Genomic DNA, 13,390 nt, shown 5'->3' with positions numbered 1-13,390 from the left:
GACTAATATTAATATTTTAAGCATCTTATGTAGGCTTCAGGGCTTTCCTGGTGGCTCAGTGGTAAAGAATCTGCCTGCCAACGTAGGAGATGCAGGTTCAATCCCTGGGTTAAGTAGATCCCCTGGAGAAGGAAATGGCAACCCACTACAGTATTCTTGCCTGGATAATCTCATGGACAGAGGAGCCTGGAGAGCTATAATCTGTGGGGTCGCAAAAGAGTCAGTTATGACTTAGCAAGTAAAACAAATTATCTTGGCTTTGCAGTACTTTTTAAACTGAAAATAAGTCATTTCGTTTCTTAATAGGAATTTAAGACCTATTGCAAAGATAAGGTGGGCCCAGAAATGAAGATTTTAGTCAAATAAAAAAGAAAACAAGGTTGCAATGTTTTCCTATCACATTCTCCACTGGATTAATTGATATTTAGTAAAACTCTAAGAGATCTGGACAATAAAGAAGGCAGAGCACTGATGAATTGATGCTGTCAAACTGTGGTGCTGGAGAAAACTCTTGTGAGTCCCTTGGAAAGCAAGGAGATCAAACCGGTCACTGTTAAAGGAAATCATCCCTGAATACTCTGCAGAAGGACTGATGCTGAAGCTTCAATAATTTGGCCACCTGATGCGAACAGGTGACTCATTGGAAAAGACCCTGATGCTGGAAAAGATTGAAGGCAGAAGAAGAGGGTGACAGAGGATGAGATGGTTGAATGACAATGCTGATTCACTGGACATGAACTTGGGCAAACTCCAGGAGATGGTGAGGGACAGAGAAGTCTGGGGAGCTACAGTCCACAGTGTTGCGAAGAGTCAGACACAACTTGGGAGACTGAACAACAACAAAAAATCATAGAGGAGAACCAAGATGGACTTCATGGTTTTAGTAAGTCAATGGAACTGAGTCAGTCATGACCAGACTTGCTCTTTATGTTACACTTTATAGCAAGCCTCTGAAGTTAGTGGTGCTAATTTTTGGACTGCTATTTGTGTTGAGCATATCCCTTATTTTTTGAGGCGGGGGGGGCATGCAGATATTTTGTCATAAAATTTGAGGAACTACTATTCACCTTAAATATTCTTAAAAGGAAAGCAATATGCACCAATAAAATAGTAAGGCATTAAGGGGAATTAAAACTACTAGAGAAACTGCTAAAAATTGCCTCCCTACCTTTTCAGATAAAATAAATGTGTAAAATGAAAGCATAAGTTCCTGAAGGATATTAAAATTCCATTTAATGTACTAGTCATAAGTTTTAAGTGGATCATTCAGAATTCATCTTTTGTGTTGTAATAAATATAAGGAGTGCAGTGAACCACTACACCTTGTTCACTCATAGCATAACCATTACATAGTTACTAGCTATTTTTAAAACTTACCATGAAAAGTTTCTAATATACATACATATAAAGCCATTAATATATTTGTATATTCCCAATAGCAAAAAAGAGTGATTTACAGCTTGCTCATTAATATGTCCTTAGTTTAAAACAATCAACAAGATTGTTTTTAATTTTCAAAACACTTAGAGACTTCATAAGCAAGTATTAACACGGAAAGTAAATGTTGCCAGTCTTCCAGATAGCGTGCAAGCAGTTTCAAGAATTGAATTATGGAGAATTAACTAGATAAATCAAGCTGAAAGTAGATTTACCACCGGTAATAAGATTTAATCTCTACTGGAAAGAGCCAAAAGCAGGCTTTTGATGGAACCTCGAAATAAGCCCAGGTCACACCTGTTGTATAGAACCCACGAGCAGCAGTACTACCTTCATCCACCATGTCCAAATAGAATGAGTGCTGGCAACACTTAACTTTCTAAAATATTAGAAATTATAAAGGGCATTTAAATGAATATCATGAAAGAGAAATTCACTCAGTTGTGTCCGACTCTTTGTGACACCATGGTCTATACAGTCCATGGAATTCTCCAGGCCAGAATACTGTAGTGGGTAGCCTTTTCCTTCTCCAGGGGATCTCCCCAACCCAGGGATTGAACCCAGGACTCCCACACTGTAGGCAGATTCTTTACCAGCTGAGCTATGAGGGAAGTCGAATGAATGCCATAACTACTTTTTAATTTTTTTTCAAAATCTTCAGGTTTTTTTATTATTATTTGAGTACTTCAGTGTATTAAGTCTCTTCCTTCTCTTTTCTTCCTAATTAACTCCTGTGAAATAGTAACTAAATCTTACCTTGTGGAAATCAAAGCCAAGTTTAGCCAACTTGCGTTCATGTATTGTTCTGGTCAGGCTCTCCTAACAAAAACAACCAAAGATTGGGTGACTAAGATAATAGAAATGTGTTCTGGTTCTGGAGGCTTCAAGTGCTGGATCCAGGTTCTGATCAGTTTGGTTCTTGGTGAAAACTCACTTCTTGGCTTAAAGAAATCTGCCTTCTCAATATGCCTTCACATGGCCTTTCTATTTCCAGGGATTGGAGGAGAGTGTGTTCATGTTGGTGAACAGACAGAGCTCTCCAGTGTCTCCTTCCCTAAGAACACTAAATCGGTGAATCAGGGTTCTACCCTATGACCTTATTAAACCACAGTTACTTTTTTGGAGATCCCATCACTGAATACAGCTACATGGGGACTAGGATGTCAACATATGAATTTTGTAGGGTCACCAACATTCAGTCCATAACACCTCAGTTATACTGCCAGTAAATTTATACCTTTTCAAAACACTTAAACATTAAAAATCAGTTACCAAATAATTTTAGTGTTAATATTTCATTAGAGACTGAGAGTAAGTGAGATATCTTTAAGAGAGCCACAGACATTAGACTGGGGGGGGGGGGGGAAGAACTGTAGATCTTGAGCCAAATTGCCATAATACATTTACCAGTCACTTTTCCTCAAATAAAGTAGGGTATAATAAATTTCTATGATAAATGCTATACATAATACAGAAATGTAAGAGGTAATACAGGAAAGTAATTCAATCAAGAGTCAAACTTGCACAAATCAGACTGTATTTTAAATCCCAAACAGACTTCTGGACTAGGGATTCAAGATAAAACATAAATCCAAATAGTTGGGCTGTAAGTATGTTAGCCTACAAATTCTAAAATGTAGGGCTGAGTCATTTATCAATTTGAGATCAATAAGACAACTGAAGAGGATAAAAGTTGTGAAAAGACAGGAAATATAAGCCTCAATGACATCAAAAGGATAATCTTCCTAGGGTAATTAAGAGGTAAAGAGTGAGTTTGCCCATATTAGCCTGCTGCTTGAACATGGGGAATCGAAGATTTTTCGCAGATTGATAAGACCATATAAGACTAAACAGCTTAGAAGAGGAGAATATACACCTGTGAACCACAAACTGCTTCCTGATTCCTCCAGGCATGATACAGCACAGCATCTCCAGCATTATCACCTTCCCCTTGAGCATTAATCACCCATAGACACAAACTAGATCAGGTTCAGACAAGTAATTTAACACACTATAGGCACTGGTCTTGACAAGTAAACATCCCCAAACCTACATCAGGTGGACCTGTTTTTAATGCTGACTTTTTTCACTGCATGCCGAATGAAACCTATGTATTTTTCATCTAAGTTAAAATAAGAGTTGAAATGAATATTGCTATAGCAGACCATCAGCCTAGTAGGATGGGCTATTTTTATTTTTAAACAGGATTCAAGAGACTAGAAAAGGATACGGTAAACATTTTGTGAAGTCTAGCAACCAGTTAAGCTTCAGCTTGTCCTCAAGCCTCATTTGCATATGATATGTGTGCTTAGTCACTCAATCTTTGCAACCACATAGGGTAGCCTACCAACCTCCTCTCCAGGCAGGAATACCAGAGTGGGTTGCCATGCCCTCCTCCAAGGATTTTCCCAAGCTAGGGATTCAACCTAGGTCTCCCACATTGCAGGCAGATCCCTTATGAACTGAGCTGTATGGGAAGCCTTGGGTATGACTTGGACAAGTCTTTAAAGTTCACCATCATCATACATCTTGATGCTTCCTTATTCACATCTGGTCAAGGATTTTCTAAAAGCACCATGATGAAAGAAATCAAGAAGTTTAGTGACTCATTTAAATAACATTGAAAAAGAGATTTAATCTTTGTAGGCTGGATTTTTCAATTACCTATTCAAGGGTTGAACACTAAGGTCAGTTTCGGATTATATGTAATCCTAGGAGTTTAGAGATCAAAAATGTACCACCCTCCATTTATATATGAACACTGAATGCCAAACAGACCAGGACAGGCCTACAACTATGAAACGAAGCACAGGAACAAATCTGACCCTGTCAGATATAAGCTTTTAGAAGGCTGAACAAGGAGGCTCAGAAGTTGCTTTAAACTAGCATGCTCACATGCTCGTAGGCACTAAATAAATCCAAGGTAGGTAACATTTTCAAGCAATCTCCTATTTGCTTGAAAAAATAGCTGTTAGGGAGGGATTTATTCTTCTTATGCTTTGAGATTAACCAAAAAAGTTTAGGGCTTCCCTTGTGGCTCAGATTGTAAAGAATCTGTCTGCAATGAAGAAGACCCAGTTCCAATCCTGGGTCAGGAAAATCCTCTGGTGAAAGGAATGGGGCTACCCGCTCTGGTATTCCTGCCTGGAGAATTCTGTGGACAGAGAAGCCTGGAGGGCTACAATCGGGTTGCAAAGAGTCAGACACCACTGAGCAACTAACACTTTTATAACACCTTCACTTTCTCACACAAAAAAAGTTGAACATTGTTTCAGAAGTTTAATCCTTTTATTAAAAAGTGATAACATTTGTGATACTACTGAGACTCATCTTTGCTAAGAATGCACATGAAATAATCATAATTCCTTAAAAAAATCCAGTCATAAAGCAGACACATCAAGCTATAATAAATTACATTTACTCAAAATTTACAATGGGATAATCAGCATCAGCCATGATCCACACAGTCAGCACTGATTATGGTCCTGCTGTGAAAACTACTTAAGGGCAAAAAAAAATTCCATATCATATCAAATTGTGAGATTATATTAAAATAATTAAATGTAGAACAATACACACCTTATAAAAATGGACCCCAATGTAAGGCAAACATATAGGGTAACTAAACAAACTTTAGATGAAAATGTAACCATTTGATTTTCATTCTCAGACTTCAGACTAAACTACAACAAAAAAATACAACCCACGTTTTCCCACAACACTAAGTGTGAGCAATGCATTATTTCTTTAAAACGTACTTACAGTTTTTAGAAGCTCAAATTGCCTCACAGTGCTCTGCTGCTGCTGCTAAATCACTTCAGTCGTGTCCGACTCTGTGCGACCCCATAGACAGTAGCCCACCAGGCTCCCCCGTCCCTGGGATTCTCCAGGCAAGAACACTGGAGTGGGTTGCCATTTCCTTCTCCAATGCATGAAAATGAAAAGTGAAAGTGAAGTCGCTCAGTCGTGTCCGACTCTTTGCGACCCCACGGACTACAGCCTTCCAGGCTCCTCCGCCCCTGGGATTTCCCAGGCAGGAGTACTGGAGTGGGGTGCTATTGCCTTCTCTGCAGAGTGCTCTAGTTTATTCAATACATGTTACAGATCATGGCCATCAACTCAGAGCATTTTTAAGGGAAGTGTTAACCCACTGATTCTCAGTATATAACTGAACACCCCCATAGGAAAAAGACCAACATGTGGAGACATTTTTGGTTGTCATACTATGTGTCTGGAGGAGCGTGAGAAGGCAGGTATGTTACCTGCATCTAGTGCAAATAAAGAAGAGAAGGGATGCTTTTAAACATCTTACTATGCAGACAACAGCCCCCTCCACAATAAAAAACGCCAAGAGTGCTAAAGCTAAGAAAACTTAGCTTACCAAGTTAAGCTGACTTAAATTACCAAATTATGTTCAGATATGGAAGTCTGTGCTAATACAGCAGACACAGTAGTAACTGCTAAAACTTAGAGAAGAAAAGCATGGATTTTGGAGTTCCAGGGGCCTGGGTTCAAACTTCAGACTCAACATTTTCTAATAATGCAACCTTGGACAAACTGCCCAACTGTTCTGTTCCAATACAGAACTAATTATACTTCTCTCAGTTATTCTGAGGAGCAAATGAGATGGATAAGCAAAGTGGCCAGAAAAGTGACCAGAAATCAATGGAGGTAGAATTAAAAACTTGGGAATGTGCCAGCACAGAGAGACCTAGAGAAACATGTCAACTAAATGTAATACCATATAACGGATGGGATCCTGGAACAGAAAATGAATATCAGGTAAAATCTAAGGAAATCTAAGTAAGTTATGGACTTTAAGTTAATAATCATATTTCAATATTGTTCATTACTTATCACACACATCATATTGATGTAAAACATTAGTGAAAATCTGGATGTGAGATATAAAGAAATGTACTAACTTCATGACTTTTATAAGTTTAAACCTATTCTAACATAAATTTATTAAAAGAGGTATTTCTATGCTTATTTCTTCCTTAGAACTCTTCTGCATGGTCCTCACTAAATGAATTTTCCTTTTACCTGCTCTTACCACCTGGACAGATGGTGGTATCCACCTCCAAACAGTATTCAGTCTGCTAAAGACTATCAGGACACTGGAGGCTGGATGTGGCAAGGCATAGGGTTTAACTCTATCAGAATATATGTTTAGTCCTAAAACATTTAGGATATAAGAGTTCTAAGAATTTTTCCAAAAGAGTTTTAACATTACACCAGGCTTCCCTGGTAGCACAGATCGTAAAGCGTCTGCCTAAACAATACAGGAGACCTGGGTTCGATCCCTGGGTCAGGAAGATCCCCTAGAGAAGGAAATGGCAACCCACTCCAGTATTCATGCCTGGAAAATCCCATGGACTGAGAAGTCTGGTGGGCTACAGTCTACGGGGTTGAAAAGAGTCAGACACGACTGAGTGACTTCACTCTTTTAATATTACAGGATTGTCAAGACAAAAGAACTACATTGATTGGATAGTAAGCAGAAACTCATGAAAACAAAAGTAAAAAGTGATATGGGGGTTAAAACTGGGTGCCCTGAGTAGAAAAACCTTCTTATCTGTGATCAAGATTACAGCAAATTTATTGAATATTGTTTCGGCTAATTCAAAGTTTACCTATCCTTCTAGGTGGTATTAGATTTCATGCTGAAGACTGAGATCGCCTCTGAAAACAGGTAAAGGCTGCAGATGGTTAAAATAAGTAAAGTAAATCTCTACTAACAAAAACAATTAAGTGCTAATAAACAAAAGTACTGGCCCCTGTTTAAATCAAACAACTTAATGACAGCATATGGGATTACTTTGAGCTCTCTAAAAACGTGATTCCAGGCAACAGAAGAATTCAGTTACAGTGCAAAGGAATAACAAAATAACATAACATTTTCTGGTTGTATCTGTCCACATTTTTTAAAAAAGTATCACGTGACTTTGAAACATTGGCTGAAGGTTAATGAAGACCTTTTTTAAAAACTTTTTTAAAAAACTGAGGTATAATTGTTTTACAATGTTGTACAACAAAGCGAATTAACTATATGTATACATATATCCCCTCCCTCTTGGCGGTCCCTTCTACCCCACCCCTCATCCCACTCTCTAGGTCACCACACAACACTGAGTTGAGTTCCCTGCGCTGTACAGGGCTTTTTTTTCTTTTTGTTTTTGTGTTTACCTAATCCATGCCCCTGGTTTTTACAGCCCCTTTAGGGGTACAGAAGAGTTACAAACAAGAGAATTAAAAGTGCAAAGCCATTTGACACAGCACACAGAAAAGGAGCAGTAAGAATTTTGACTTGAATCACATCTGCCTAAAATAAGGTGAAGTCCTAACCTAGATGACTGTGAATGTGATGTTATCTGTAAATACGATCTTTGCAGAAGTAATCAATTAAGTCATTACACTCATCCCTAACCTAAGGGTACTGCTGCTGCTGCTAAGTCGCTTCAGTCGTGTCTGACTCTGTGCGACCCCGGAGACGGCAGCATAAGAGAAAAGACACACAGGGAGAAGGCAACAAAATGACAGAGGCAAAGATTGTCATGACATCTTCAAGGGAAGGAATACCAAGGACTGCTGAAAACAACCAGAAGGCGAGAAGAAGCAAGGAATGATTCTCCCCTAGAGCCGTCAGGGAAGCTGAGGCCTGCTGACTCCTCTATTATGGATTCCGAGCTGCCAACACTGGGAGACAACAAATCTGTTGTTTTAAGATACCAAGTTTATGGCACCTTATTATAGCAGCCCTAGGAAACTAACACAGTAAGGAACTCAGAAATATTGGCTTTCACTATTGTGTCACTAGGACTGTGACAAGCAGCCAAATATAGCAGAGGGCTAAACAAATGCCAGCAGGTAGCGAGTCTAACTGTAGCAAGCAGAACAGGTGAGAAATTCTAGTGAGCCCTCCCTGCCCACTCTACTTGGTGTGAAGGGGAGAGTAGTATTTTCTTTTAGTTCAAATCCACTAATTCCCACTTCTACTCCTCTCCTGTAGAGCCATCAGTTTGACTACTGAGCAAATATTTCCTTAGGAATAGCATCTAGGATCCTATTCACAAATGCCCGTAACCCAGATTTAGTACTTCTGCTGTTAAAGAGAAAACAGGTGCCATGTTCTCCATTAAATGAAGTCTGGTGATTTTCTTCACTCAGTAAACCTGAAGATTTCTCAACTGTTTGCAACTATCTTTTGAAGAAGTTGAAAATTCTTAAATATTGAATTAAACTTATTCCACAATGCAAAATAAGGTAAAATTCAGAATTCTGCCATCAAGTACTTATATGAAGCTTTCACATGTAAGAAGAGTAATGCCAATATTAAGGTCTTTCTTAAATCAGTACAAATGAAAAGTGATTTTCTTTCCATTTGTTATTAGCATTTTGAAGATTTAAAGGAAAATTAGTAACTCAAATGCAAGACTGGGATGCATCTACCTGACCTAGGCCACTACCATTGTTGCCTTGAAAAAGACAGTTTTACTGATAGGTATTCTGCAAAATAAAGCCTTTTGTCAGATGGAGAACACAGTTCCTAGATTACCCCAAACTGTAGCTTCAGAAAGAGAAACAGTCATAATTTACCTAAAAGAAAAAAAGAGTCAACTGTTATCTGGGCATCCTAACAGTCACATGAATCACATCCGTTTACTGAATTATGGATATGCCAGAACTAAGATTTTTAAAACAGTTCATCTGACTCAATTCACTAATTTGCACATTTGAAGAAACCAAACTCCCGGGTAAAATGTCCCCAAAGATAATATTTAGTTGGTTGATGAAATCTACCAACTTCTCTCCGAATATTCTGTCAGTATTAAAAGTCAAAAACTTCTACAGTACATTGAAATATCGCTTATCCAAAGGAAGTGCAAGTAACATTTAATGCCAAGTAACTGTGAAGAGAACTTAGGTCTCCCCCAGGAAGAGTCTGGGGAGAAAAACCTGACACCAGAGTCCTATCAGCCTGGAAAACAAGGTGGATAAGAACCACAACGGGTCTCTAGTCACGTTGGGGAGGAAGCCAAGGTTAAAGGCTGAGAAGGTAGTCAAGAGCTCTACAAATTTCAGAAATCCGCGTATTTGGCACAAGAAATGATGCGCAAACTATTCGAGTGCCCGGCACACTGCACACAAAGGCACCATGAAGATCAGTTAAAGTAACAAGCTGTGCTGAAAGCAACCCACCAGCCAGAAAGGAACTCCATCCGCCTACACTGTGTAAACACCGAACAAGGGGCCTGGCTGTGCCGGATTCAAGAAGTCTCAGAACCGGCTGTTCACTGAGCACTCACTGCGGGCACGCCCCGCACTCCGCTTCCCGCCTGTCCCGCGCAGGTGCCCCTTCCCCCTTCTCCATCCCCACCAAGTCTCCGATGCGTGGGGCGAAGGGAGGGGGCACCTACCCGCATGCCTCTGCACTGGGTCACGGAGTCCTGGGAAGAACTGAGAGATTCAGAGGGGCCCCAGCTCCTGCAGAGCTGTCAGGGCTGCGGCTGCCCAACACCAGCTTCTAAACCCTGCAAAGTTAGTGCTCCATCTATGCCGCCAATTAACCGGTTCTCCGGGTGGGGCTCGGACAAGGCCCCGCCCCACCCAGCGGTTCAAACGTGGAGGCCGGGACAGGAGCCACGTGGAGCCAGAGCTAGGTGACACATGGGGCCTGCACAGGCGCACGTTGGGCTGGGGCACACGTGACTCTAGGGCGCAAAGGGGCTGGCGGCACGTGGAGGTCCCAGCAAGTGCATGTGGGACACGCAGGGTCATTGTCTGGCACGAAGTCAGGCACGTGCCCGCCACGGGCCGTGGGAACGGGTGCGGCCCCACCCTCCACGGCTCCTGGTCTCAAGGCTCTTCCCCAGGCAGCCAGGTGTCAGTGTCTCCACAAGCCTCCTACCCAGCGGGCCTTCATCCCCTGAACGGCCGTCACCGTCCGCGCAAAGGGGTGAAAGTGCGGTCAGCTCACATGGCCTGGGTTGAAACCTTCCTTGCTAATTAGGACTGGTTAAATGATTTAACCCTTCTGTACTTTCAATCTCTGGGATGCGAAGGTAATACTAATACCTACTTCACAAAGTTTTTTTGTTTGTTCTTTTGTCTTTTTGTTTGTTTTTAATGAGAATTAAAAAACTAGTCACTGGATCTGGAGCATGAGTGCTTAAATGATATCATGGTAATAAATGCACCTAGTTTTGTTTTGTTTTGTTTTTCACATATTCCTCCCTGTAAAGAATGAAAAAATTAGTGTCTGGCCCAGGAGAACAATGTTAAAAGTCTGAGGGCGGGCTGCTAAGGAAATCTGTGTGGTCTCCAAAGAGAAGTTGGGGCGGGTTTGTGGATTTCCAGGGCGGGGAAATTGAAGGCAGGGAATCCAGGCTAGATCCACTGCAGGGCAAGACCAAGAATTAGTTCGAAAAGACCAATAATCCAGTTGCCAGAAACTTTCTGACTTTTAAAGCTTGCGAATTTTGTGGTCATTTTATTGACCTATGTATTTTAATGTCTTTTCTTAACAAGGAGAAGATTTAAGTAACTTGGTTATAAGTTACCATGGGGTCAAAGTGGGAGCTGATTGGAAAGAGTTCCTAGGTGTGGTTGTTTCAGAGAATACAAATTAAGAGACTGTGCCCCTGGGAGTCATGGTTTAGTGACTGGGATATTGTGGGAGAGGGAGCAGAAATATCTGCAGTCATGCTGAAAGTGTTGTCAGTCTTTTATTTTAACTGTACTCATTCCTTCTGGTGGTAGTCAAATGGTTCCTTCATAGTGACAGGGTTGACTGTAGTTTCCAGAGAGAATACAACTCAGGACCTGTTTCAGTCACCCATTAGACCAGTTGGCTGTAGTCTGTCCCTTGGTGTTTAACTGAATGAATACATCAGCCCATGTTCAAGTACTTTGGAAACAAAAAGCTCATCTCGTTTCTGAAAACAAATCTTGACAAACACTAATGTTTTGTTTTGAAAAGGCAGGTGTTTTATTCCATTCAGACTGCTATAACAAAACACCACAGACTGAGTGGCTTGCTGCTGCTGCTAAGTCACTTCAGTTGTGTCCAACTCTGTGCGACCTCATAGACAGCAGCCCAGCAGACTCCCCCGTCCCTGGGATTCTCCAGGCAAGAACACTGGAGTGGGTTGCCATGTCCTTCTCCAATGCATGAAAGTGAAAAGTGAAAGGGAAGTGGCTCAGTCGTGTCCAACCCTTAGCGACCCCATGGACTGCAGCCCACCAGGCTCCTCCACCCATGGGATTTTCCAGGCAAGAGTACTGGATTGTGGTGCCATTGCCTTCTCCGCTGAGTGGCTTATAAAGGACAAATTTATTTCTCATATTCCTGGAGGCTGGAAGTTTGCGATGCCTGGTTAAGTGAAGGCCCTTTTCCAGGTCGCAGACTTCAGCTTGTAACTTCACATGGTGAAAAGGGCTAGAAAGCTATGCGGCAGGCCTCATATGAAAGCACTAATTCCATTCATGAGAACAGAGTCCAAAAGCCCCCCTTCCTAATACCATCACATCAGGCCAGATTTCAGCATACGAATTTGGGGGGACACAAACCTTCAGACCATAGTAGCAGTCTGTCCTCAGTGGTCATTTTGCTAGCTTATGTAACAGTTCAAAGAATTTTCCACTAGCTTCTGCTGTATTTGCCTCCCTCATATGGAATGTTCTATTTTCTCTCTTTTACCACTCTCCATTCTAAGCAACTTGAAGATATTATCCAAATCTCAGTTTGCACCTTTACCACTGGACAGATATTTCATATCTTCAGTTAAAGTAACATAATCTCTGTTACTTTATGGTAACTATAAGGTTACCTCTTTCTCTGACCTCCAATGGCAGTTATCAGGTATATTATTATTTAGCTATATGTCATATAGATATATTTTACCTTTTTTAAAAATTTAATTTTGAGTATGGTTGTTTTAGAATGTTAAATTAGTTTCTACTTTACAGAAAAATGAATCAGCCATATACATATTTGTATTAATAGCCTTGAATTTTCTGAGCAATTTCCCCCCATTGTTAATATCTTACATTTATGTATTACATTTGTTATAGTTGATGTACTAATATTGATACATTATTATTAACTAAAGCCCATAGTTTCTATTAAGTATTCACACTTACTGTTGCGTAGATCCATGAGTCTTGATAAATGCATAAAGTCGTGTGTCTACCATTACAATATAGAATAGTTTCACTAAGCTAAAAATCCCTCAGATACCCAGTATTCATCCCTTCCTCTCTCCATCCAAGCCCTAGCAAACATTGACTTAAACAGAATGTCATATAGTTGGAATAATAGTATGTAGGATTTTCAGACTGACTTTTTTTGCTTAATAATATGCATTGGAGATTTCTCCCTGTCTTTTCAACACTGAATAACATTCTATTGCATAGATGGGTCACAGTTTACCTGTTTACCTACTGAAAGATATCTTGGCTGCTTTAAAGTTATGACAATTATGAATACTGCTGCTATAAACATTTGGTAAAGCTTTTTGTATGCATGTAAATTTTTTAGCTCCTTTAGGTAAAAATACAATTGCTGGACTGTATGCTAAGGTTCTGTTTAACTTTCTAAGAAACTACAAGACTGTCCTGCAAAATGAATACTATCTTGCATTTTCACCAGCAAAAATGAGTTCCCACTGTTCTATGTCTTCACCAGCATTTTTGTTTTGTATTTTCAGTTTTGTATTTTAGATATTCTACTAATAACAGGTGTGTAGTGGTATCTCATTACTGTTTTAATTTGCTCTTCTTTAATGATTTTAAATGTTTAATATATTTTCATTTGCTTCTTTGTCATCCATATATCTTCTTTGGCAAGATGCTTACTTTGGTATTTTCTGTAATTTATTGAGTTGTTTATATTCTTCCTGCTAGGTTTTGAGTCCTTCATATAGTTCATCAGTCCTTTTATCAGATGTGT

The sequence above is a fragment of the Ovis aries genome, chromosome 10 (assembly GCF_016772045.2).
Source record: "Ovis aries strain OAR_USU_Benz2616 breed Rambouillet chromosome 10, ARS-UI_Ramb_v3.0, whole genome shotgun sequence".
In the NCBI taxonomy this organism is placed as follows: Eukaryota; Metazoa; Chordata; class Mammalia; order Artiodactyla; family Bovidae; genus Ovis; species Ovis aries.
This window is presented reverse-complemented; position numbering follows the sequence as displayed.